Source organism: Plectropomus leopardus, chromosome 9, assembly GCF_026936395.1.
Source record: "Plectropomus leopardus strain MGB_pleo_1.0 chromosome 9, ASM2693639v1, whole genome shotgun sequence".
In the NCBI taxonomy this organism is placed as follows: Eukaryota; Metazoa; Chordata; class Actinopteri; order Perciformes; family Serranidae; genus Plectropomus; species Plectropomus leopardus.
Genome location: NC_142184.1, coordinates 31,126,690 through 31,151,374, shown reverse-complemented (window position 1 = coordinate 31,151,374; position 24,685 = coordinate 31,126,690). Strand labels below are relative to the sequence as shown.

The 24,685-nt window shown below is 40.4% G+C and overlaps 1 protein-coding gene across 2 annotated transcripts in view; it reads left to right on the top strand.

Annotated features, from left to right (window-relative positions):
* The window catches only part of LOC121946885 (plexin-A1-like), a 377,140-nt gene that overhangs the window by 4,471 nt on the left and 347,984 nt on the right, over positions 1-24,685 (top strand). The gene's annotated exons all lie outside the window — the stretch shown is intronic.

Genomic DNA, 24,685 nt, shown 5'->3' with positions numbered 1-24,685 from the left:
CATAGTTTCTCTGGCATCAAAGGTTATGCTGATATTCATACCTTTATTTCAGGTTGAAGTTGTGTGATATCATGTGGTTTGATGGCTGGAATGAAAGCCTGCAGGCTGTTTGATGGCATGGGACTGGAAACCGCTGGCCACGAGGAAACATTCTCTCAGATAACAAAAGTTTTCAGAGTGATTTACTAGACACGGCAGAGCTGACTGAGAAAGAAACTTGCTTGACAGTAGGAGAGCCACTACTCCTTTTGATTGTTCAGAATTTCCGATTGAGTTGTCTCGGCTGTTGACATTCTCCCGATTTTCTGTTGAAACCGTAGTTGCTGTGCTGTTCTGTTGGTTTGTTGCTGTGTAGTGTTTCTCGGGGTATATCTGCTGGATTGACATGTGCCTCAAACTTTAGACTGGAGCTTTACCCAGGGTTCCCCTGTTGCTGAATTTTGCCCAATATAAGGTATGAGTCATCTTTCCACTCTAATCTCCTTTCTCCAATTCATGTTTTCCACCTCTTTATTCGCCCGATCCCAGATGTTCACCTGTTTGCTTACGGTCTGGGAGATGTCCTCGCCGCATCCTACAATTGTCTCTTTTCTCATGTTCCTCACTGTTGTCTTCTTCTGTATTCTTCCTCCTCCAGCCCACTGTCTCTCGAGTGTTAATCACAGCATCTTCGGCTCGCCACAGGGGAAATCTCCATCGCGACTCCTCATGTCATCTACAATTAATGCAGGGTGTCAGAGAAGGGTAGGAGATCTTGAGCTTCTGGGAATAGATAGCCAGGACACTTGGAGGGAATACAGACTGGAAGATCCAGGTTGTTATGGTGTTCAGTAAAAAATATACCAGTTCTACCTGATAAATAGTACTGTATTCTCTGAAATACAGTGTATACAAAGCGGATTATTTCCTGGATTTTGTCTTCCACTGGTATGCATTTGAAATCTACAGTTGTGGGGACAGCAAAAAGGAAGTGAAGGTGGAAAGAGGAGGGATGGAAGCATAGGAAATGAGTTTCACGGTGTGAAGGAAGCGCTGAAAGAGTGAAAAGAAGCCAGATAAATGTAATAAAAAGGATGGTCGAGGTAGATTAAGGTAGAAAATGAAGGTTTAAGGGTTCTGGCCTGGACCCAGCCAAAAAAAACGGCTTTTTTCTCTGAGGAGGCATGTCGGTGTGGGCTCACAGCCGTCGCGCCCTCTTGCTGAACCTTTTGCTTGTGTGTGAGGAATTACAGAGGCTGTGGATTGATGTAACATCACCACAGGCAGTAATGACTACAGACAAGACCACAAAGACAGCCATGAATAACTTCATTCAAAAACTTGCAAGGTTAACGAGTAAATATGAGCAAAAATTAGATTAGGAATCAAGGTGGCTCTATTCAGGAGAGCATATTCAATGATAGATCCTGTCTTTAAATTATAAAATACAAAAAAGAATGTGCTAAAATCCCCACAAATGCCCAGCAATAGAGATAAAAGTGCTAAAACAGACTGCAATTAATGTTAATTAAGGGACAGTTTTGCCCGTCATTCTGCCACTCACACTCCTACAGCAATGGCATAGCTGCCATGCCAATGTGATCTCACAGAAATACATTAAATTACCATGACCTCTTAACACCACATTTCATGGTGGTGTCATGTATTGTTTTAACACTACCCAGTTAGGTTCAGAAAAAAGATAATGCTTTTGGTTAAAATAACTATATATGTTATGTAGAGGACTGAAGTACATCAAAAAGTGACATAAGTGCACTATAAAATATTTGATTGTACATATACAGTAAATTGCTGACTATTAGTTGCATTACTTTCGTAGTAAGTTATTGTATCATTTTACAGTGATTTGTTGTCAGATATTACAGTTAAATCCTGTAAAATCCTTGAAATAATCAACAGTGTACATGCAGTTAAAGAAGTCAACATTTAGTTTCATATGTGACAGGAACAGCGGTCTCCTGGGCGAAAGTCCTGTTTTTGTTGAAACGATCAATCACCCAGACATCTTTTCTACGCTGACTTTCTCTGTCTTTATACCACCAGTGGGGTCGTAACATAATCCACCGCCAGTTGCGTGACATCGTTAAACCAGGGTATTTGTGTGTACACCATGACAGGAGACCCTCACTGACTTTCCATTGACATTGTGTCCATGGTGCCGGCATATCATTTAAATAATTAAATAATAAATTTAAGACAACATTGTCATTTCACGTTTTTCTGTAAGGCCAGGTATGCCATGCTGAACTGCTTATTGGAGGCAGCTTGGACTTTGACGCGTGAACAGGAGAAACCAGGAATCAAACCGACGACCGCTTTAGGGGTGTAACAGTACGCAGAATTCACGATTCAGTTCATAGCCTGGTTTAGGAGTAAGAACAGGCATAAGACTGTTTTTTTAAACTTTTTTGCAATTAGTGACAAAATCCTCTTCTGGGGACTAAAGTAACATGACCCTTGTACTGTATGATGCCTTATTATATTTAGTAGATGTCCCGCTCTACCTCCCGAGCCAGAGCAGCCCCAATATCAATTTATTTTCTCGACCCTACAACAGTACTGTTGCCATGTGCTTAAATGTGTATTTTTATTAGAGTGGTGAGGGAGTCTAGCTGGTATTTGGTGAAAAATAAGTGGTTCTACCATAGACTCTTACTGTCTAAATCCTTGTTTTCAGCTGGCAGCTGCACACTAGTTCATACTTTACCTAAAGTCTACTGTAAAGGACGCAGACGAAGTTCTGCTTTTTTCTTGGGGGATCTCTTCATTAGCTCCTTCATTACTGTCTCCCTTGTGGCTTGTAGTTTAGTGGTTTGCTTTGCTGCTTTCGATTCAATTATCCTACTGCCTATGTGTTTTTGCTCTTGCAACATCCACGACAAAATTAAATCTATAGTTATGGTATCAACCAATCATCTTGTGTAGGCTGCTTGAAATAACTTTTAAAAAATCACCAACATTTTCTCAAATTTATGTCAAAAGAGCGAGTTTAATATCTTTTTTAGCCATTTGAGCTTTTTGTCTGGAATGGATATCCGCAAAAAGGAAGAAGAAGAAAGCATTTAGTGAATAATTCACTGTAGACAGGAGAAACCTGATTATCTATTACCATTTATTGAGATATCTGGACCAGAGGTAAACTAAAGTGCAGTTGCTTGCATGACTTCAAAGAACTGGTTGAATAATACATGGGAATATATGCAGAAAATATGTTTTCAGCTAAGTGATGGAGTTTGGATGCAGGCATAATATTTGTACAGTATATCCCATATGTATAAGCTGTGTTTGCAAAAGCATATCTTGGAAAAATTTACACTGAGTAAATTGTTATTTAGCACAGCTATGATGTTTCAAAATCTGATCCCTGAAAGAAAGAGAGAACAAAAGACAGAAACAGAGATAAAGAAAAAAAAGAGACAAGGACAGTCTGCTTTTTTTGGGTCAGGACTGTTATATAAGGATGACATATCTCCTCAAAGTTGATTTAGGCAGACAAGTGTCAATCAAAGTCGTTTCAACTGCTCAAGGTGTTTGAGAATTTTGTTTCACCATGCCTCAGTGTTTCCTGTGCACATTCACAGTCCAGCTCACATACTGCACTGACTTTAACTGCAAGGTGTTTGGTTTTTCATGGTTAATTGCTCATATTAGTATGTTTGCTTCTTTGCTTTGTTTCTATTGTTATTTATTATTATTTTCTTAAGTCATATAGTAGAGACATGACTCATACAATTTGATATATAGATAGGGCAATCATTAGAGAGATATACAAATAACTGCATTCAGCATAACTGCTGAATCTTTGAGACACGGACATAGTAAAATCGTTCACATAGAATCAGGTTATATGAACATTCATGTCAAAAATATATACAGTGATAGGAAAAAAAAAGTTGTCCTGGGTCAATCTCTTGAATGTCAAGCTCATGTGATCAGTATGGTCTTACCAGGCTAAATTTATGGGAGGTTATGTGACTATTTGTTGGCTGAAATAGTCCAGCACCTAATCTGTTGCAAAAAAAGATGATTTTTTTCAACTTTTTGAAATTTTCTACAAATTGAACAAGTAGAATGCAACAAAAGAAAGTGTTAATTTTGAGCTTTAGAGGATCTTGACAGATTTTGATACCTTTGGACAGAGTCGGGCAAGGTGTTTTCCCTAGTTGACATCTATATGCAAAACTAAGCGAACCTGCTGCTCACGAGTTTCATATTTACCGTTCAGACATGAAAGTGGCTTCAAACTTGTCATTCAACTTTTGACAAGAAAGTGAAAAGGCTAAGCGCAATTCCCCAAATAAAAGCACTCCGCTACATCCAATTCATCAGGGATTAAAACGTCTCTACAGTTTGGCAGAACACATTAAGCATATTTCCTGGGTTCAAACAGAGGGTGGAACATTGTTAACTAAGGTATATTGGGATTCTGCTGATGCTGCAGCCTGTGCTGTATTGTTGCAGGCTGTAGCTTAAGGGCCTTGCTCTCTACACAGCCTGTCTGCAGCCCCAGCTGGCTGGAACTGAGCTTGACCCACATCATCAGATACACACGATGAATAATGAATGCACAGACCGCCAACTAGCCATCCACAGAGACAACAGTCCAACCTTTACACCCGTCAAGAGCCCTGTCAGCCGGTCAGCCCGCCTCGCAGCTGGCCACCGCATCAACAAGCGAGCCTGTTGGTCAAAAATCCAGTCAGTCAGCAGCCACGAGCCGTGAATACAGCCCGCCAATGACAGAGCCTTCCACCTAATCAGCAAGCCAACCAGCCACACAGCCAGCCCCGCAGTCATGCCCCCACTTGTTTCCCTAAGTCCCACCGTGACCCCCATCGTCGTCTCTTCACTTTCTCTCCTCCGTTGCTTCCTCCTCACTTGTTTGCATTGTTCCCGTGATGATCCCCCCTTTCCACCGCCCTCCCATCCAGCGCTCCGCTCTGCTTTCCCTTCTTCGTCTTCCCCATGTGTAAAAAGGGCAGGCCTGTCAGAATAGTTTAGCTACAATGCGTTGTTTTCTCTGAGGCACAGACAGGGTCAACTGACCCCGACTGTGTATTTACTGTCGGGAAGGGGGGAGATTCATGGCAGAAAGATCTAACAGCGGCTGAGTGTTTGACAATTCTGATTTCTTTGTATGATTTCTGGCCTCAGCACAGCCATGCAGGTTGTTATGTAGGAATAAATTACACAGACAAAGACTAAAGGAAACATGCCTCAGACTGAAATGATGCAACTGAATAAAAAGTGCAGGAAACTAAGTTTGAGTGGTGTGCTAATCCCAGAAATACCTGCTGAAACAAGATTCAACATACTGTAGCATCACAGTGCATATCACAGCGGTCTACTGTAAGGGTGTGTCACTTCACTGTGAAGTCTGTGTTTTTGTATTCTGATTCATTCCCTCAGTGTTTTCAGCAGGTTACAAGTTGTCCTCAAGTATTTTGGGTAACTGTGTTCCCAGATACATTCAGGCACATTTGGTCTTTCAAGTAAGAGATGTTACACTTCACAAAAGCTGATTGAAATAAAGGATCACTGAAAAGCCCTTGACAATCCAACCTGATTGCTAAAATAAATGATGGCATTGCAGGTTTCTGCAAACCATGCATACATTACATGAATGTTATGAAGTAGTGAATACATTTCAACGATGCTGTTATAACATGTGCTTCAGTTGAGGCACAAAAACAAAAACACTTCGTTATGGTTAAGGAAAGATCGTGTTTTGGCTTAAAATACCTGGTTTTAATTGGGGGGGGGGGGCATAATTTGGGCACTATCCCAGGTGGAAACCCAAAAATATCTCCGTAAAAAACAACCACTTTTTGGGTCTACCTTGGCAGGAAACACAATAATGTCTTGGTAAAAAAACACCCATTTTGGGCACCCAGTAGCTCACCTGATACAGTGAGCGCCCCAAGTACAAAGCTGTGTCCTCGCCGCAGCAGCAGCCATGGGTTTTACTTCAGCCTGTGGTCTTTTGCTGCATGTCATCTCCTCTCTCTCCCCCCTTCATGCTTGAAAGGGGGAAAGGGACGGGCACAATCTGGTGATCTTTCAATAAAAACAAATGCTGTGGCACTATCCGGGCTGGAAACGCAGTGACGTCTCAATAAAAATCAAGTGCTTTGTGTGGCACAATTCTGGCAGCAAATGCAATGATGTCTAAGTAAAAAACACTACACTACACTGGTAACACTACAGTCACTTTTCATTGCACTGTTCCAGCTGGAAAAAACCTGATAGGTAGCTTTAAAATAGCCATGTTTTGTGGCATGCATTACTGACTCGCTAAAAAACAAGTTTTTTTTTGGTTAGTTTTTTGTTGGTCTGCAGCTTGGCAAGAGTCACGCCTAGGAGTCACACCATCGATACTGCCCCCCGATGACAAATTTATCTCCGAATTACATCCCTAGAGAAACACTGATATGACACGTATGAAGTTCACAAATGTAATGCAGTTGTGGTTTGCAGAAACGTACAATTACAGTATTTTCTTTTGGCAACTCAGCTGTAAAAATCCCCAGTTTTGCACGGTTACAGTTTTTACATCGGCACAGATTAACTAATATGTATATACAAAACCTGCGCAGCGAGAGTAGCACATTAGCAGAACAGCAACCTGAGTGATGTCTTCACAGGATGCACTCAATAGCCTACTGTTAGGTGTTAACTGTTTTGGGAGCGCTCAAAGCGCTTTTTCTTTGTCATAAAGCAAATTCATGTACAAACACTCCACAATTTGATTTGTTTCATAAGGAAGGAATAACAACTCTCATATCATTTAATGTCAGAAAACTTTCTAGAAGTGAGAGCATGGCTTCCAATAATGGCTTTAAAGCGTTTGTCATAATTGAGGGCAATGTTATTATGGTGATGAAAAATAATACACACAGTGCAAACAAGACTGCAGCATAATTCTCTGCATGTCCAATGTGCAATTGATTCTGTGCACCGGGCCGTGCCAGGGTGCTAACCCAAGCTCAAGTCAAGCACGTCCCGGTAAAATTGCATAAGAGGCTGAGCTGCCTTTTGGGCAAATTAAGCCCCTCTGTCGCCCTGCTGCTGACTGCCCCAATCCTTCGCTGCCTCGTTCACACTGTATCTGCCCTCCCTCTCTTCCTCGCAATTGCTCTCTGTCTCCTGTCCTCCTTCCTGCGCTGTTTCCTTCATGCACTCCATCCCCTCCCTCCTTGTACAGTACGTACCCACACAGCTGAGCAGAGCCAAGCAGAGCCGTCCAGGCCCGCCTGCTTGCCGTGATAGTAACGGCTTTAATAAAAACACCGTTTGGGGGATGAGAATTGAATTTCATACTTGGACGCTCCGACACTACATGTGTTTCTTTTTAATAAAGAAAGGAGAGTGAGAGTGAGAGAGAGAGAGAGAGCGGAGCGGTGCAGAGCCACTCGGCCAAAAGAAGATAGGCTGAGGCTTTTCTCATTTCTCCTCACATTCTTGCTTCCTTAAGCTCTGCTGTGTGCTTGCTGTTCCATGGGGGAGCCGGAGGGGACATCTCGCTTGTCAATCGGAGCATTTCCACACCTATTCAAGATAAGGTTGAGTGTTCAACCATTTTCAAAACTGCCTCTCAGTTTGTTTCCTCTCGCACTGTCTCTTATACTCAGAAAGTATGAGCCACTATGGCATTTAAAAGCAGCCTCCTTCGCTGTTTTCTATCACTGATATTTGTTGCATTTTAGTTTGATAAAGTACTATTGAGTGAAGTTCCAGTATTGCATATTCACATGTTGGTGTGTATCGGGGGCACAGATTGTTGGCGGCTGTGGCTCATGAGGTGGAGTGGGTTGTCCACTAATCGGAAGGTTGGCAATTCAATCCCCAGCTACTCCATTTAACATGTCGAAGTATCCTTAGACACTGAATCCCAAATTGCTTGCGATGGCTCTTCCATTAGTGTGTGATTGTGTATTAATGTTTAAAAAAACTGTGTAGCAGGTGGCACCTTGTACGCTAGCCTTGGCCACCTGTGTGTGTGTGTGTGTGTGTGTGTGTGTGTGAGTGAGTGAATGTGACTTGTAGTGTGAAAGCGCTTTGAGTGGTCCAACAACTAGAAAAGTGCTATTATAAGTGCAGGTCCATTTAACATTGCAGATGTGGAGTATTCGGAAATCTATCTATTTCAAGGCACAAATATGGAATTTTGGAATATTTCTAAACTGACAGTGAATATGCTTAATTTTGTGTCTACGCTTCGTCAGAGATGTCCTCAACTCAAGTATTTGTCATTGTCAGGAATTATCTATTCAAAATATTATTTTTCCAGCAAGCCAATATTCAAAGAACAATGTTTCCTTCACAATTTAGTGCTATTTTCTTTTTTATTTATTAATGACACTGGTAAGGTTTTATACTCCTTGTGAATGTTATCAAATTAATCGTATTTCCACATATGTATTTGTTTATATCCATTGGCACTGACTTAGGTTCAACACTGGTGGGGTGCAGAAAAATGTTGGTAAAATGATGACAGAAATTTTGGATTATCATGAAATTATTTTATTATTTAGGAACAAATATGGTGCATTGTTATGTAGCCTGTCTTAGATTAGTAGTTAGTAATGATTAGTAGTTTAATAATGTTCTATTGAGACCGCCCTGTTAATACAAGTGTGTCTCTCCCTTGTGTGCAGCGAGCCCGGGAGCAATAAACTTAGAGACTGCACTGATTTTCTTTTTTTTTTTTTAAGGGAAACTGCCAACAATATGTGTTGAAGCAGAAATCTTTGTTAGATAAGTATATCTTGTGAATTTTGGAATTTATTTCCTTCATATCTTCTCGGTAAATTTTTGACTTTTCTACACTCTGAAGTTGAAAGGACATGTTTGAATCAAACTGAAAGTGTTTGGTTTAATGTTAGATACCTTTGCACCCCCCTCCCATAGGTGGTCCCTTTATGTAACATAACCGTAGCATCTCATTTTGAAAACCGGATGTAGGCACACATGTATACTTTGACTAACTCAACAATGTCCATTGCTGGCTCAGTCTGTTGGATTGAGTTTAGCTGTTAAATGCATGAGTGTATTATATTTTTATATATTTTGTATTTTATCGAGGTCTCACTACATGGACAGCAGTTAACATTAATACCATATTACACTTTATATGGCATCAAAAATTGATATTTAATTTGTGAATTAATTAAAAAAATTCCTACCATTGACCAAACATTAACCTTTGCTTGCCATGTTTATGCATTTATAACTTCAAGTCAGCAACTCATGTTATAAAATAACATTTGCTTGCTACAGCTTATAGATGCATATACTAAACTCTGCAACTACTGAAAGTAAAAAGTAAAGTAAATGTTTTTTATCGTCGATTGTTGATACTGTTCTCATGCTTTCCGCCATTTCTGCTGCCCTGAAACATCACACAAACGTCATGCAAATGTCACAACCTTGCAACTCAGGTATCATCGACATTTGCCACTTTCCAACTCATAATTACGACTTTGGAGGGCCATTCGTGTGCTGGGAATTCATTAATGCAGTAAATACAATATTTCTGAGGAGCACAAAAAGGCAGCAATAAATTACTCAAATCTTCCACTAGAGACTTTCACTGGTTCAGTGGCTCACTTCTGGTTTAGCCGTCAACTAACTTGAAAGAGGATAAATTGATGTAATTGTGCAGCTCATCTAGACGTTTGAAACGTCTAGAAGAAATTATTCAAATTCCAACACGAAAATGAGTTATTTTCAAGTGGTTGTGACCTCAAAAAAATGATCCACTTGTTTACAGATATCTTTTTCACTACGTTAGTCTATGGGGGGAAAAAAGTCTTTTTTTTTTTGGACCCCATGGCATCATTTGACAAAGAAGTTGTATTCAAATTGGCTTTGAACCCCGCTGCAGCTCCTGTGGGCTTGGAGAGGGCAGAGAAGAGTACCAACAGCTTTTGAGAAGTGTTAAGCACACACAATAAATGTAGAAGCGCTGGTACTATATACTGGTGATTACCAGCCAACTTCAAGAGCTTGTAGGAATAACTTTATAGTTAACCCTCAGTAATAGCCAGCACTGCTGAACAGTTTGAACGAGTCAGAAAAGAAGGATCAGCTTCTTAATCTCTTACAGGAGAAGAGGTAGAAATTAAAAATCACTTTTGTAATAGTTTTGATCACCTCAGTTTAAATACTTACAGTCAATAAAGTAGTTGGGGTATTTTTAAGCTAAGCAAAAGCATGGCCATTCAAATGCACATTAACTAGGATTCAAGCAGTTTGAGAACACCATGGCATTACAGTGTTGTTTCTGACTGTCTTCATGTCAGTGGTAAATTTGTCTGTTGCTGATTTGAGCTTTTCTTTTTACAATTCATTTTAAAATTTGGCCTATATCAGAACTATATCTTGTAGCTTTTAGGGTCTTGTGGCTGCAGTTGATAACACTACTGTCAAGCTATACAGCATCACATACTTGTACATATTCACATAAGAAACCACCTCAAAAACTTGAACACAGCTGAAGTTCTCGGCTCCTTTACAGTGTTGCTTTGAGTTAACTGCTGATTTGAAAAATATAAAATTCTCCTTGAGACTGGTGTGTTTTTACTGCTCAGAAGTAAATTTATAAAGACGAGTTTTGCGAATGGAGTCTTGTGACTCAGCAGTCATGAAGATGGCATACAGCAACTGTCATAACTTAAAAAGGAGACAATTGTTTCAGTAAACAAAAACAAAAAATGTATTTGTCTCCTTGTCATTTCCATCCTGAGATCTGTGAAAAATCCATTTCCCACCATGTCAGGTGGGATAACTACATGTCAAAAATGTTCACATGCTCTGCAGATGCTGCGGCTGACCGTGGTTGTAGTGTTGCGGTGAATAGCGGAGTGCTTCAAGCTTGTATTTGTGCAGACACAATTTCATCAACACAGCAAAGATTCCACACCAAATTATCGATTGCTCAGAAAAGTTATAGTCCTAAGACGAAAAGTTTCTGGCAGCACAGAGTTTAGTGATTTCAGTTTGCATTGCTTTTGATAAAAGTTGAAAACAATCATCATGTTAGAACTTTGTCCTCCCTCGACAAGTAAAAAGAGTCACAGCTCAAGAAGACGGTTGAAAACTTAAAAAAAACTGTTGCAAAAAGGAATCTAAATAAACATGATACTGACCTCAGAAACCCTGTAACTGACCCAGCTTTCATTTCCTTAACATATCTGACCTGAGCTCACTGCACAGTAGTGCTCCATGACCCCCCTGATATGCCGGTTACAAAGCACTGGCTGAGTCCGCTGCTATTCCTGCAGGAGCTGCCCTCAAACACCAAATGAGGCACAAACAAAACAAAGCACCACAAGAGAAGATATAGTATTTAATAAAAACTGCTCGGAGGCTTTCCCAACCATCTGCAGAGACTCAATAACAAGTACCGCAATTCCAAATATTGGCAGAAATATAATTCACCTTCTGTCAGAGGAACACGCATCCGCACATGCATACACCAAGAATGATTGCTGAAAGCTCTTTTGGAGATTGTGTCCAGTCACTCTGCATTATACATCACAGATGGAAGACGAGGGGAATTACTCTGTTTGAGAATGAAGCGTACTGTGTGGGAAGAAAGAGAAGAAAAAAATGTAGAGAAAAAGCAATGAATGAGAGAATTAGGGGGGGAAAAAGAAAAGTGGACAGAAAACAAATGGACAAAGACAAGGCTAACACAATCTTCCTGGTGCTTGGCTGAAAGCATTTGTCAACACTACTTGTCTACTTAACTAGATGATCTGCAACATTACCATATAAATACGTGGCTGTTGCTCTTCATTGTTGTGCCAAATAATTTTGTGATCCAGCCTGTTGCCAGATTATAATCAGTGTTGGGCAGTAATGCATTATTTTGTAACATGTTACAGTAGTTTTTTCTATTAGTGTTGGACAAGATTCTCAGTTGTTTAGGTCATTGTAATTCTAAGTGCTACACTGTAGGCAGCTGGACTTGCTTGAGTTTCTTAAGGATGTTTTACCTCTCATCCAAGAGGACTGAAGAACCCTTGAGAGGTCTTCAAGAAACTCAAGCAAGTCCGGTTGCTTTAGATGTAGTACTTAGGATTTCTCCAGTACTGTCTGGGAGTAGTTCTAATATGCTGTTCAGTAGCCTAATTACATTACATTAACTAGGTCTGCTTGTTTTCTGTCTTACAGAGAGTTTAATGGACTGTTGATATTACTTTTGTCCATTTGTGTTCAGTTGAGAGACATGTTAGCTTAGTACTGGGGCAAGAGGTAGAAGAGGCAGTTAGCCTCTGCCATTACAAGAGAAATGTGACTCCTGCTGATAAGAAATACATCACTCAGTAGTAAGTTGTCTTGTGTAGATCTTTTATCTCGCTTGCTCTCACTCACCGCGTGTAATCCTACATGCAGAAAGCAAATGATTTAGAGTTGGAACCCTGCAGCTTCAGTCCCTTCTCATCCTGATGTTATATATCGCCACTTTTGCAGTGATTTTGGTGTAAGATCCTGATGCCAAAAGCCGCTTTTCATGGCTGTATGACATGCCAGGTGGCATTAGCTGTGTGCATGGCCAGACAGAACTGTTCGTGGTGTTATGATATGCTGCTGGACGGCATTTCCCGCGGCAGCATGATGGGCAGACAGGCGGCGTCAGCTGGACAGAACTGGTCTTATGCGCATGATACCCCACTAGATGGCATCAGATTGAAACACTTTTGTTAACGAGTAATATAAGGAGCATGAAAATCCCTATTGTGTGTGTGGGGGAGGGATGGTCGATGAGCAAACAAACCCTAGAATTTTATGTGGGAGTCCAATGTTTCCTTCTTGTGTCAATTTTTTTTCTAAACCTAAACATGTGCCTCTTTTGCCTAATCCTAACCATCTGCGTCAGCATTTGCTTTTTTTTTGACATGCCAGGGTTGGTTTCCATGCGCTTTTGTTGCCTAAACTTAACCATGTGCAGAGTAATCCCACCATGAGCTTGTCTTGACATCACAGTAGAAGCAGTGGTGTGTCCAGACTTTCTTTACTGGGGTTACACAAGAGGTGCACTGCCTTATGCAGGGGTGGCATGAAGTACAAGCACTGCTGCACATGTTGACATGCAGTAGCTTTCATTTACCATGTTTGTCTCCACTACCCATACCTACTTTAATTACTAACATTGCAGTGTCTAACATTTCTGTTTATTGATAGTTTAAAAGATAAATAGACCTAATAATTACAACACAACAGAGTGACACCCCACAAATGTAAAATAAAGCAGAAAAATAAAGTAAATAGTACAATTGTAAGTATAAATGCCATCAAAATTAAAGTGCCAAATTAAGGTGAACAAAGTTGTATTGGTTTGTATGTAAATTAACTCAGGCTAGACACTACTCTGGCACATTACTGCATCTCAGGTTTATGACTGAATTGCACCTATAAACAAAAAATGTGTTTACTTGTCACACAGTTCAAACTGAATGGGCAGAAAGCCAATTAAAATGCGGTAGCATGTGGGGTGGCCAATCAGATTTTAGGGGTGGCAAGACCATCAGGACACTCCCTAGACATGCCCCTGTGAAGAGGCAAGTCAGAACGTCAACAGAAGATGCAGGCGGATACCTAGAGCTTAATATGTAGATGCCGAAGTCCACTGCAAAGCGGCAATGATGATTTGGGATGAGAATGTGTTGGCCGGCGGCTAGCATTTAATGGTGCTAACTCCATAAACAGCTTTAAACAATGACAACAGTGCTATAAGAGCTGAAGGTGTTAACCAGGGGGGAAAGGAGGGTGGGCTCTATGCTGTATTTTGCACTAATATGAATGCGCGGCAGTACCATTTACCACAGCAGACACACAAACAAGCTCTGATTATAACACACAGAGATTGCATAACTTCATTCTCTGCTCAGTATGCCATCACTCCACTATATCTTTTGCAAATAATTATTTGCTGCTTTATTAATGCTGTGCATATAACAAAAAGAACACCTAATAAGGTATACATGGCTGTAGATGAATACATTTTAAAAGTAAAATTGAAAGCCAAAAACAAAGAGCAAAGCAGCGGTAGCTACCATCAATCCTCATAGGAATCATATTTGCTGTCACACATACAAGAGCAGGTGACAAAAGAAAATAGCCAAGAGGAGGGGACATAGAGGAAATGACTGAAGTGTGTAAGTGTTTTTGTGTATTTCAGTACAAGCCAGTGCAGCAGGTTATCATGAGAACATGCGAGCCTCGGTCGAAAATGGCTGTGTTGTCTCCCATCTCATTTGAAATGTGGCACAGGATGACGGTTTTTAAAGTTGCATGTCATCTTGGGCAGAAGAAAACCTCTTAGCAGATCTGTGCGCGCACACACACACACACACACACACACACACACACACACACACACACACACACACGTAAACAGTCCTTTTCATCGCTGACCAAGTTATCATGGGAAAAATGAATAAATGGATGAAATGTGGCATGATTTTGAGGATTGAAAAAAAATACCTGGGTGAAGAGGCATATGAGAGGAGCAAGAGGGAGGGAGAAGATTACGAGATAGAAACAAGGGTGAGCGATTGTGAAAAGAGAGGAAGAAAAAGGAAACTGGTGACAAATTGCAAATGCTCCCGACGCAGCTCTGAATGACAGGCCAATCATCTTGCTAGCACATCTTGAGGCGAAGCCTGGCTGACTGTTATTAATTGAAATGTGATTGGAGGATGTGAGGGGGGGGGCACGACGCTCACATCTAATCCACATCAGAGCAATTAATAACGCATTCACTCCACTCCTCTCCTCTTCTCTCCACTCTCATCACCATTGATATTTCCAATGGTGACGAGAAATTAAAAAAGGAGGGAGAAATAATTGAAAAGGGATAATTCCGGAAGGGGAGCTTGGGGCAAATGATGGAATTGGGAAAGGGGATTAATTTGTGCAACAATTCAGAGGGATGCCCAGGAGGGCTTTTTTTTTAAATTCCCTGAGAGACTTTGTCATGGCCAAAATCTTTCCGCTCACTTTCATTCATGTCCAGAAAAAGAAGAGAGAGAATAAGAGAGGGAATAGCAAAGAGAGAGAGAGAGATAGTTTCCAGGCTCATTAATTGTCTTCCTTCATCAAGCTTTGAATGAGCAGGTAATGTTGGCTGAAGTACTTTTCCAGCCGCAGGCCTCAAAGTAAAGTTCATCTCATTTACTTTTGATTGCTGGATATTTCTGCTCCCTCTATTTTGCTTCTTTAATTATTTGCTGTCTCCTACAAAATAAACAAAATGTAATTGTTTTCTTGATGACATTCACGGGCAATATTCTTATTTCAGTCCAGGAGGTATAACATTGTGGCCCATTCTCATTCTGAAGTCATCTAATACTGCTGCCTTATCAGTGCATTTGGTGTAAGATCCTGATGCCAAAAGCCATGTTTTGTGTCCGCATAATAAGCCGCTGGATGGGGTCAGCTGAGAACGCAGCCAGATAGAACTGAACGCGGTGTTATTATAGGGTTGGTGGATGGGTCCAACACACCGCAGACATTCATGTGGGTGTCCTTTCCCTAATCTTAACATCTGTGCCAGCATGTGCATTTATTGACGTCCTGGCATTGTTTGTCATGGGCTTTTGTTACCTAAACATAACCACGTGCAGCGTAATCCCACCATGTGCTTGTGTTGACATCAAGGTAGCGGCATCCTGGAACATAAATGGCTGATTTGGAATGAGAACATATTGGACATTTTTATGTTGCTTTTTATGTCGATCGTGATGCAAGCATTTCATGCCGCGAGATTACATTCTTGCAAATTTGCGACATGTGACACGAATTAAGTGCTGATGAAATATTCATGTCAATCACATGAATTAAAATGTCGACTGTTCAACTTAAGCAAGAAATTCCAGATGCTGTGTCGCCTATCAGTGTTGAGAAATCCTGAGATTCAGAAATTGAAGCATCAGGAGCTTTACCACTCAACATCAGTACTGAACAGAAAAAGCACACAAAAGGACTTGAAGGGCTTGGAAGTTAGTGAGCAAAGCCCTAACATTACATAGTAAACATTAAAAATATGCCTGACTTGTGCAGCCTACTTTGTTGAAAGCTGCTTCTTAGCAAAATGCTGAGTAATTCTAATTGGTCTTCTTTTTTTGTGGAAAATAAACAGAAGGTGTCAAGCAGTAATGTGCTGCCATGACAATATGATAAATAACAGTGTTGCTGGCTTGGTTCACATTGCCTCAGGGTCTGGTGCCTCCTTGTTTGCCGAGTTTACCTTCAGCTATCGGTTGCACTTTACCGCAAACCAAGTTAGCAGTTAGCTGGCTCCCCCAGTAATTTAGCCAGCACAGCCATTAGCACAGCTGTCAAAGGAGAATCTTCACGAGTTGCAAAATACTCCAAAAAGAAGAGTCTAGTGGCCGCAAAGGCGCAACTAATGTAATGCAAAAATTGACATCGCATATGATGGGAACACATCATTATATTGCACTTTAGTCAGAGGACGTTAGGGTGGATGGTTGAGTAGACAAAGCACAGGACTTTGACACCAAAGACTGGGGTTGCATCCTTTGTCCAACAGGGTGTGTGTGTGTGTGTGTGTGTGTGTGTTTTTGGCTTGACTTGAAAGGTCAAGTATGTCTTGATGGACTATGTTTAAATTATGTCATGTTACTTCTGTTATGTCGTTTTGCTCTTTAATTGTGACTTTGTAAAAGATATGATATAGTCTATGACCTCATTAGCCGTTTTAGGACATTGTCTGTTAGCCACACATTTATGACATACTCAAACTGTTCTTGCATAACTACAGCAGAGAAAAAAAGAGCCTGAAAATCTTTAAAACAAGACTGTTGCCCAGAACATTTGTGTTGCTCTTTTAAATCTTGACTCGTAGATTGATTTTTTTGTGTTTGCCTAGTTATTTTTTTTGTCCTGTGTTGTTTTGTGTCAGCAGATCCATGTTTCATTGACCTGTCATAACAGGCCAGTGTCCCTGAACATTACATCCATATTGAACAAATTCACACCTCCAATGCCAAGGTTCAGTGCCAGTGCAGTGAGCATGCCCGTCATGTTGAGAGGCAGAGAGTAAAGCTGTGGAGTTTGGGCTTGTAGACCTCATCCAGAGTGTGTGTCTTATATATAATCATGTACGTTTTTTGGTTTTAGCCATTAGCCATTTAACCATGATCTTTCCTTGTGTATTCATTGCCTAACTGTAACCATACCTTAAGCATGGTTTATTTGCTGCAACAACAGTTGTTTCTAACCGTAACCGTATTGTAAAAAGCAAAAATCAGACGTAACCCAGGCTCCGGGATTGTCAAATATCAACATTCTTGTCAAGCTAATGGGTTGGTCATAAATTGGCTTAACAGATGTTCTAGCAGCCTTACATTTTTGTCACCTTTGTGCAGATTCAGGACATGACAAAGAGAAAGAGCTGAAGTAGTGTTGGCAGTGCAGTCACTCACCTCATCTCAGTCTGCTCTCCATTGCTATAAACTGGTGTGTTGTTGAAAACAAGTCATGCATTATCAGTGAAATTGCAACCTGAAACACAAGCTAAAGGAATAATGCATATTAGATTCTGCACCTCACCTTACTTTTTATCTCCACTTCATTACATCACACACAGCTGTTTATGCATAGTCTGAAGTATGTGGAAAGTTTGCACTTACTCGTTATGTGCAGCTTTTTGGTCAAGACACAGGCGATGTGAGGCAAAACAGCAGTTGGCTTTTGTCACTGCTGGTTTTCTGATGCTGGTTGAACAAGGGCCTTAAACCATCTTGGACTGAAACCTCATTTTTAAACTCAGCACGACCCACACCTGTAGGTTCAGTGGTTAGAGGTCCCTTTTGTTGGAAAATGGTCTGTTACAGTAACAATACAATCCAAAATAATAATTTTGCCATAGCCACCACTAATATCTACCTACTCTATATCAAATTCTAGCCACAATGAATAGGAACTGAAGCAACATGAGCAAAAGTCACCACCATTTTGAATATCTACGTGCGTAAAACTAGAAACTTAAGATGGCACAAAGTGTATTTAAAACATCCTTTAATCACATTTTTATATGTACTTGATTCAGTCATTTTAAACTGTAATTCTGACAATTACTCCTCTCTCTATCACTTTTTCCTTTCCTTTCACAGTCTTTTATGTATTCTTTGAATTGTGCACTCATTTGTGTATGTGGGCTAAAGTAACAGTATAAAGTTGAGGGTGGTGAGAGACAGAGTAACCTTGCCATGAGTGGCAGCTTGTAATGCACAGTAATTTATTAGAGGTTTCTCGTCTTTGTGTCTTAGAAAACAAATATTTTTCTTAGTTTTGCCCTGACATTCTCCCTCTTGCTGAGAGCACTCATAGATAGAAACACACAGACTGTGAATGCCATCTTCATTGAAGGACTTCTCTATTGAGTAAGGTCTGCCATTATAAGGGAAGCAACATCGTTGTGAACATCTATAGTAGGAAGTGAAAAGGCTCTGAAAGGAGTACAGCAGCACATAGAAAAGTGGTACAAACTTAAGGTCTTAGCTCTTTCTACGCAACCTTGGCCCTATTCAGAAAACTTTCACCTTGATACCTTGGGTTTTGAATATCAATTGAAAATGGTTTGAAAAACTGAAAGAATGATAAAGTAATATGTGGTATTAATTCAATGGGCACAGTCAGGCACCAACACTTGACAGGGACTGAAAGTTTGTGTCTGACTTTTGTAACCAAGCTACTGTGTACACAGCCTGTTCTCACTCCAGGCTCGTCAAATTATGTCTGCTCTGTCAGTGCTTTCAGCATATGACAGCGATGCCAAAAGCCACCTTCCACGTCCAACTGGAATGCCGTTGGAATGAGAATGCGCTCCAACGAAACTGATGCTTTTATTATTATACACTGGCCGATGGCTTATTGGCACCGGGTGTGTCCACACACAGTGCGCATGGGTGGTGTCACTTTAGAACAGCCAGATGGAACCAGTCGCGTGTGGAGGACAGCGTCAGGTAATTATGCTGCTGGTAGCGGCATAATATACACAAGTACGCTTATAGGGCGGGCAGTAGGGAAGGTGGATGGGTCCCACAAACAACTGACTTTAGTGCTTCCCCTGTAGATGAGAGGGTTGGTTTTTTTTTAACACCTTACCATGGACCTGTTTTGCCTAAACGTAACCAGCTGTGACTTTGTTGCCTAATCCAAACCATCGTGATGGTCTGTGTTGGTTGCCATGTGCTTTTGTGTAAACATAAAGACCATGCTGCAACATCCCACCATGGACATTTGTCAACATCATGGTAACAGCACCCCGGAGCATACACAGCACAAGGATACCTCCAGTAAACGCTGTAATGTCTTGTTATAAAACAACTGGTTTTCATGGTACTATCCCCAGTGAAATAAGCAGCTGGTCACTAAAGAACACCCCACCCATGTTTGGTGTCCAAAAAGCCCTTTGTTAAACACTGCCTGGTTGCTACAACGCACCCCATTTTGTTGTTTGTTGGTCTCGAACAGTTTTCTTCAGTGGCCTGCATTTTGGCAGGCCTCTTGTGCAGATCTTTCCCAAACCCCCTTATAATAAATGTGTATGCAGCAGCTCGGTTACAAAAAATAATTAACAACATTGAAACCCTGTAAAGTGTTTGTTCCCCACTATGCCCATTGAGTTACACCAGAGATTACTTCATCACACGTATTCTCACAATTTTCAAACCATTTTCAGTCGTTATTCAGACCCCAAGGTATCCAACACGTTGTCATCCCAACTCATCAAATACCGATGTTTGGTCAGTGGTCCACTCTACGAATATGCTCAATACCCTTCTGAATCGTTTTTTGATGTTCAGGGATGGCATGTCTATTTATACTCATAACATGTATTGTTTCTTTTTAAAACACATTTAGAACTCAGGTAAAGCAATATGTTTATAAGGTGTTCTTCCTTAGGTTTAGACAACAAAAGCCAGCGGTTAGGTTTAGAAAAAACACCATGTTTTGGCTTAAAATAACTACAGGTATTACTAATGTAGTGTGACGTCACATGATACACGTTACTATTGTAACATGCTACACACAAAGCGCACTACATTGTTATCAGAATTACTCAATTGGTGTCACACAGGACACAAACAGTGGGCTCCTGGCTGAAAGTCCGGGGTTTGTATGACCCATCAAACTCCCTTCCCATTCACCTTATGTGGACTTTCCCATTCCTTATGCTACTGTAGTTGTCCATAGCGTCAGAAACGGCCACTACTTGGTATGTGTCATCAATAATACCAGCTAGGGGTGTTTCTATGCGTTTTGTGTCATCAAGGGTCACTGATCAAATGTTGATAGTTGTCAAGTTAAAACAGGCTGAGGTGTCAGAATAGGGTTTTCTTTTGGCAGGCATCTTGTCTACATGACTATCCACTGTCCCCTCCACAAAAGTAAGCTCATGTATTATGTCACTTTAGAAACGTTGATATGATACATGTAAATGTGCAATGAACCATATTCATGGTTTGCAGAAACGCACAATACAAACATTTTCTTGTGGTGACTGGAGTTTTGGATCTCTCAGAAGTTACTGAAACAGTCTTGCAGTTTAAATTCTAAAACTTATATCATTTGGATGGTCCAGCATTAAGGATTTTATGGAATATACTTCTGTTTTTGTTGTTGCATCGTCGCTGTCACCTTCATTTGTGCTCCACTGCCAAAAAAATTACAGAAAGATTTCTAAAAGTGATACATACTCTGGCAAAATGAGCATGGGAACCATTTATAAAGTTAAACACAGCAGTGAATGAGTTTCTTCTATCATGAGCCTTCTGCAGCTGATATTTCAGTAGGAGCAATCACATATTTACTTCCACTGATCACCAAATAAACGTCTGTATTAAACTGTAACATTAATATTATAAAGTAATGCTTCCCTCTCATTGAGAATGCAGGAAAGTATTTTCTCTTTAAGCATTCTCTTTCTACACTGGTGGAAATCAATACTGCAATAATGCTTTTCTGCAGCAGGACATGTCATAGTTGCTTCAAAATGCTACTAATATGGACCGAAAAGCATATTTGCCTATTTGAGTCTTATATCTGATCTATCTATCTATAAGTATTAAATCATCCCTGTTGTCAACAAGTACAGAAAAATACTGACAGCATGTTGGACTGAGAAAAATATGTCAAGGTCTCTAATGAATGGCTCCTGTCTGAGGCTGTTTGCCCCCCATGCAGTGGAAGACATGCTATTCAGAATGCAGGGGAGGGTGCCCGTCTGGGATTAATCACAGCGACTGACTGGAGGAAATCAATGTTCTAAATGCTAACACTTTGGTCGGGACACAGACAGACAAACTGGCCTGTTAGCAGAGGCCAAAAGGTGACTCCTTCACTCGAGAGCTGCAGGCCATGAGGGACAGAGCGAGTGTTCCTCTACTGTGACTGCCACGACTTGCTCTGGATATTGGCTTTGCCATGACAACAGACGTGTAGAGATATTTTGCAAGGCGATATATGCATAGTCTAAATGTGGCATAGAATAATCGATTGATGTGTGCTGCTCTCTTCTTTCATTTTCTGCATCTTGTCCAATTTTGCCCATTGACTGACAGAGGATATTGGCGAAATATTTTTCCGACTGCCTGCTGCCTCATACATGTACACACACACACGCACACACACACACAGTACACACAAAAAGTCTAATCTCGTTCTTCCATTCCATCTCCAGCCCCGTTTTTACTCTCCCCATCTTTATTGTTGTTCTTCCTCTCTTTTCCATCTCATTTTTTTCCCGTTTAGATTTCCTCCATAGCATGACATAAATAACATCATGCTGCCTGTAGGATTTTGGTTGGACTTTTTCATATTGTGTGATTCCAGCGGTTGTGACTCTTCTCTGTGTTCTCTCTTCCTCTCCTCTTTATTCTCATTTCATTTCAATTCTGTTTCACTGGCATCAGCACAAAGAATCCCGTCACACTGATGGAAGCTTGTGGCAAAGAGATCACATTACAAACTTATCAGTTCCCAAACCTCTATTTTTACCAGCCTCTGCTTTCCTCTTCACCTCTCCTTCTTCCTGCTTTTCTCTCCTTCCCTCTCGCTGTCCAAACTAGACTAAACATTTCATAATTCCTTCCAAACTTAGGGGAAAAACAGGTTGTTTGTCATTGCCCTCCAAAATGAAAACCTGGAGCGGTACCCCCATCAACAAGGGCTCATCATTTGTCAGTGTCATCTGAACCTGTTGCAAAAATGATTGGTTTTCTGATCTGCCACCGCTATAGACCGAATCCTAATGTTTGTTTACAATAATTTCCAAGTATAAAACCCTGGCATTACGTACATAAAATGAAATGGGGTTGAGTAAATGTTATCGTAATTTCTTTGCTTTTTAGCCATTTAAAAAGTCTCACCTGAAAAAATTTATATCTGTTTAAGTGTACGCCATATTTATGGTATTTTCACTGCTTTACCATGCTGACAGGCAGCCCTTTGTGACAGAGAACTGAAACTGTTAGAACTGACTCATTAATAAAAATAGTTATAATATTAACTTTATTTATTTAGCACTTTAAAAACAGAGTTTACAACGTGCTTTGACAGACAGAGCAAAGCAGAAGCAAGAGAGGTTACATGCATAAGAACATAACATGAGCCAAACAATAATACCAACTAAGGCCAGAAAAAAGAGAGAACAATTACAGAGCAAAAATAACAACAACAATCCATACCAATAAGAGCAACTGCTGTTCAAAGAATATTAGCTGCGAACACAGAAATAGTTGTGCTGATACTAGAATTAAACACGATCTGGGGAGAATAAAGAATAAAATAAAAGAATAAAAGATACAATAAAATACAATGTAAAAAAGATTAATTAAGATTAATTAAGACAGACAAATTAAAATTGAATGTGAGTCAAACTCCAATTAGCATGACAGCACTTTACTTCACTTTTCTTATCATATCTATTATTATGTTTTTATTATGCTTTTGTTTTTTGAGTGAATGTGAGCTATCTATCTATCTATCTATCTGTCTGTCTATCTGTCTATCTGTCTATCACACCATTTTTTCATTCTTCCCCTCCCCTAGCTGATCTCTGCCTTCACTTTGCTTTCTTTTATCTTGTAACTTTATCTTGCATTTCTTTTTTGTACCACTATTTCTTTCTTTTCTTACTCTCACCTGCACTCTCTTCCTTGCTCTCACACTTTCCTTTCCCCCTCTTCTCCACAGCCCCGTTTCTCTCTCTCTCTCTCTCCCTTTTCTTTTCTCTTGAATGTATGTCTTTGCTGCTTTTCCCCTCTAATTTTTGTTTCCTCTCCCTCTCTTTTATGTCTATGTCTAGTTCTGCTTTACTTCCAACCTCAGCCTCCTCCTCCTCCTCCTCCTTCTTCTACCTCTCCCTCCATCCCTCCACCTCCAGGTCCTGCTAGTTGTTTGCGCCCTCTCGTGAGTGCTATTACAGCATCACTTTGCATTTAGATAACCATCGCCCCGCTACCCCAAATTGGTCTGGAGCAGGAGGAGGGGGAAGAAGGGAAAAAAGAGGAAGAGGAGAAAGCGATATTGAAGTTCAAGTCGAATCCTTCTCGGAGAAATAATTGCAGACGTTGGAGCCTCTGCAGACGGCCACACATGGGGACATTTTAGGGGAAGTACAGACCAGCATTTTCAGCGCTGGCAATTATGATCAGCAGCATTTTTTCTATTACACTTTAATTTCGCCGCTCCCTCGCTGTGTCATCTGCACACATTTATTTTGTCCCAGATCCCTCCTATCCCCAGCCACAGAGTTACATTACTGAGTTGCATTATAATATGACAACAGTTTAGAACCAAGGAGCCGTGGAGTAGTGAAACTTAGAAAAATTAAACCTCAAGTTGACCCGATAAGTGTTGCTGGTGAGTTGGAGATTACACTGTGTGGAAGAATTCTTGTGGGGTTTTTTTTATTATTATTTTGTTATTCTGACACAGACCCAAAAAAGCTGCTGCTCTTTGGTTTAACGTTTTTATGGATACAACTTAAGCATCTATACATTATCAGTATGTGCAGCTCCAGTTGCATTATTATTACTGAATCAGCTCTTTCCAGATGAAGTTTCCAAATGAGCTGTTTCTCTGAACACTAAATCAAGTGATCTGATGAAGTTTGTGTTTACATGCGTGTAATTGGAATAAATGTTGAGAAAAATGGTTTTTGACTTTCTTGGAGGCTCACTGGTGTTATTTACACTCAGTGAGCAAAAGAATAAGATGTATTTCTGCTCCAAAAGCAATGTTTCCGAGCAAGCACTGTCACGATACCTGCTGTTTTATCCAGAGTGATTAAATGTCATGAGCATTCCAAGTGGACTAATTAACTTTTTCTGATAAGGCTATAGAAACACTTATTCTGGTGAGGCAGTTTTTCCTCATATTACCACTCTAAACGCAGCTCTTGATTTTGTACTTTGCAGTTTAATTTGTTAGGTGTTGATGACTTTATGTGGCAACTGTTACATAACGCTGTCATACAGACTTAATGTAGAGTTCAGGTGTTTGGCTGATGACAGTATGAAAAAGAAAAGCTCAACAATGTATCATCTTTGTTGAAATATAAATTATACAAAGGCACAATGGAGCTTAAGCACAGTGAACGCATTGGCTGGAGGATATGATTGCTATGATAAAACACTGTTAT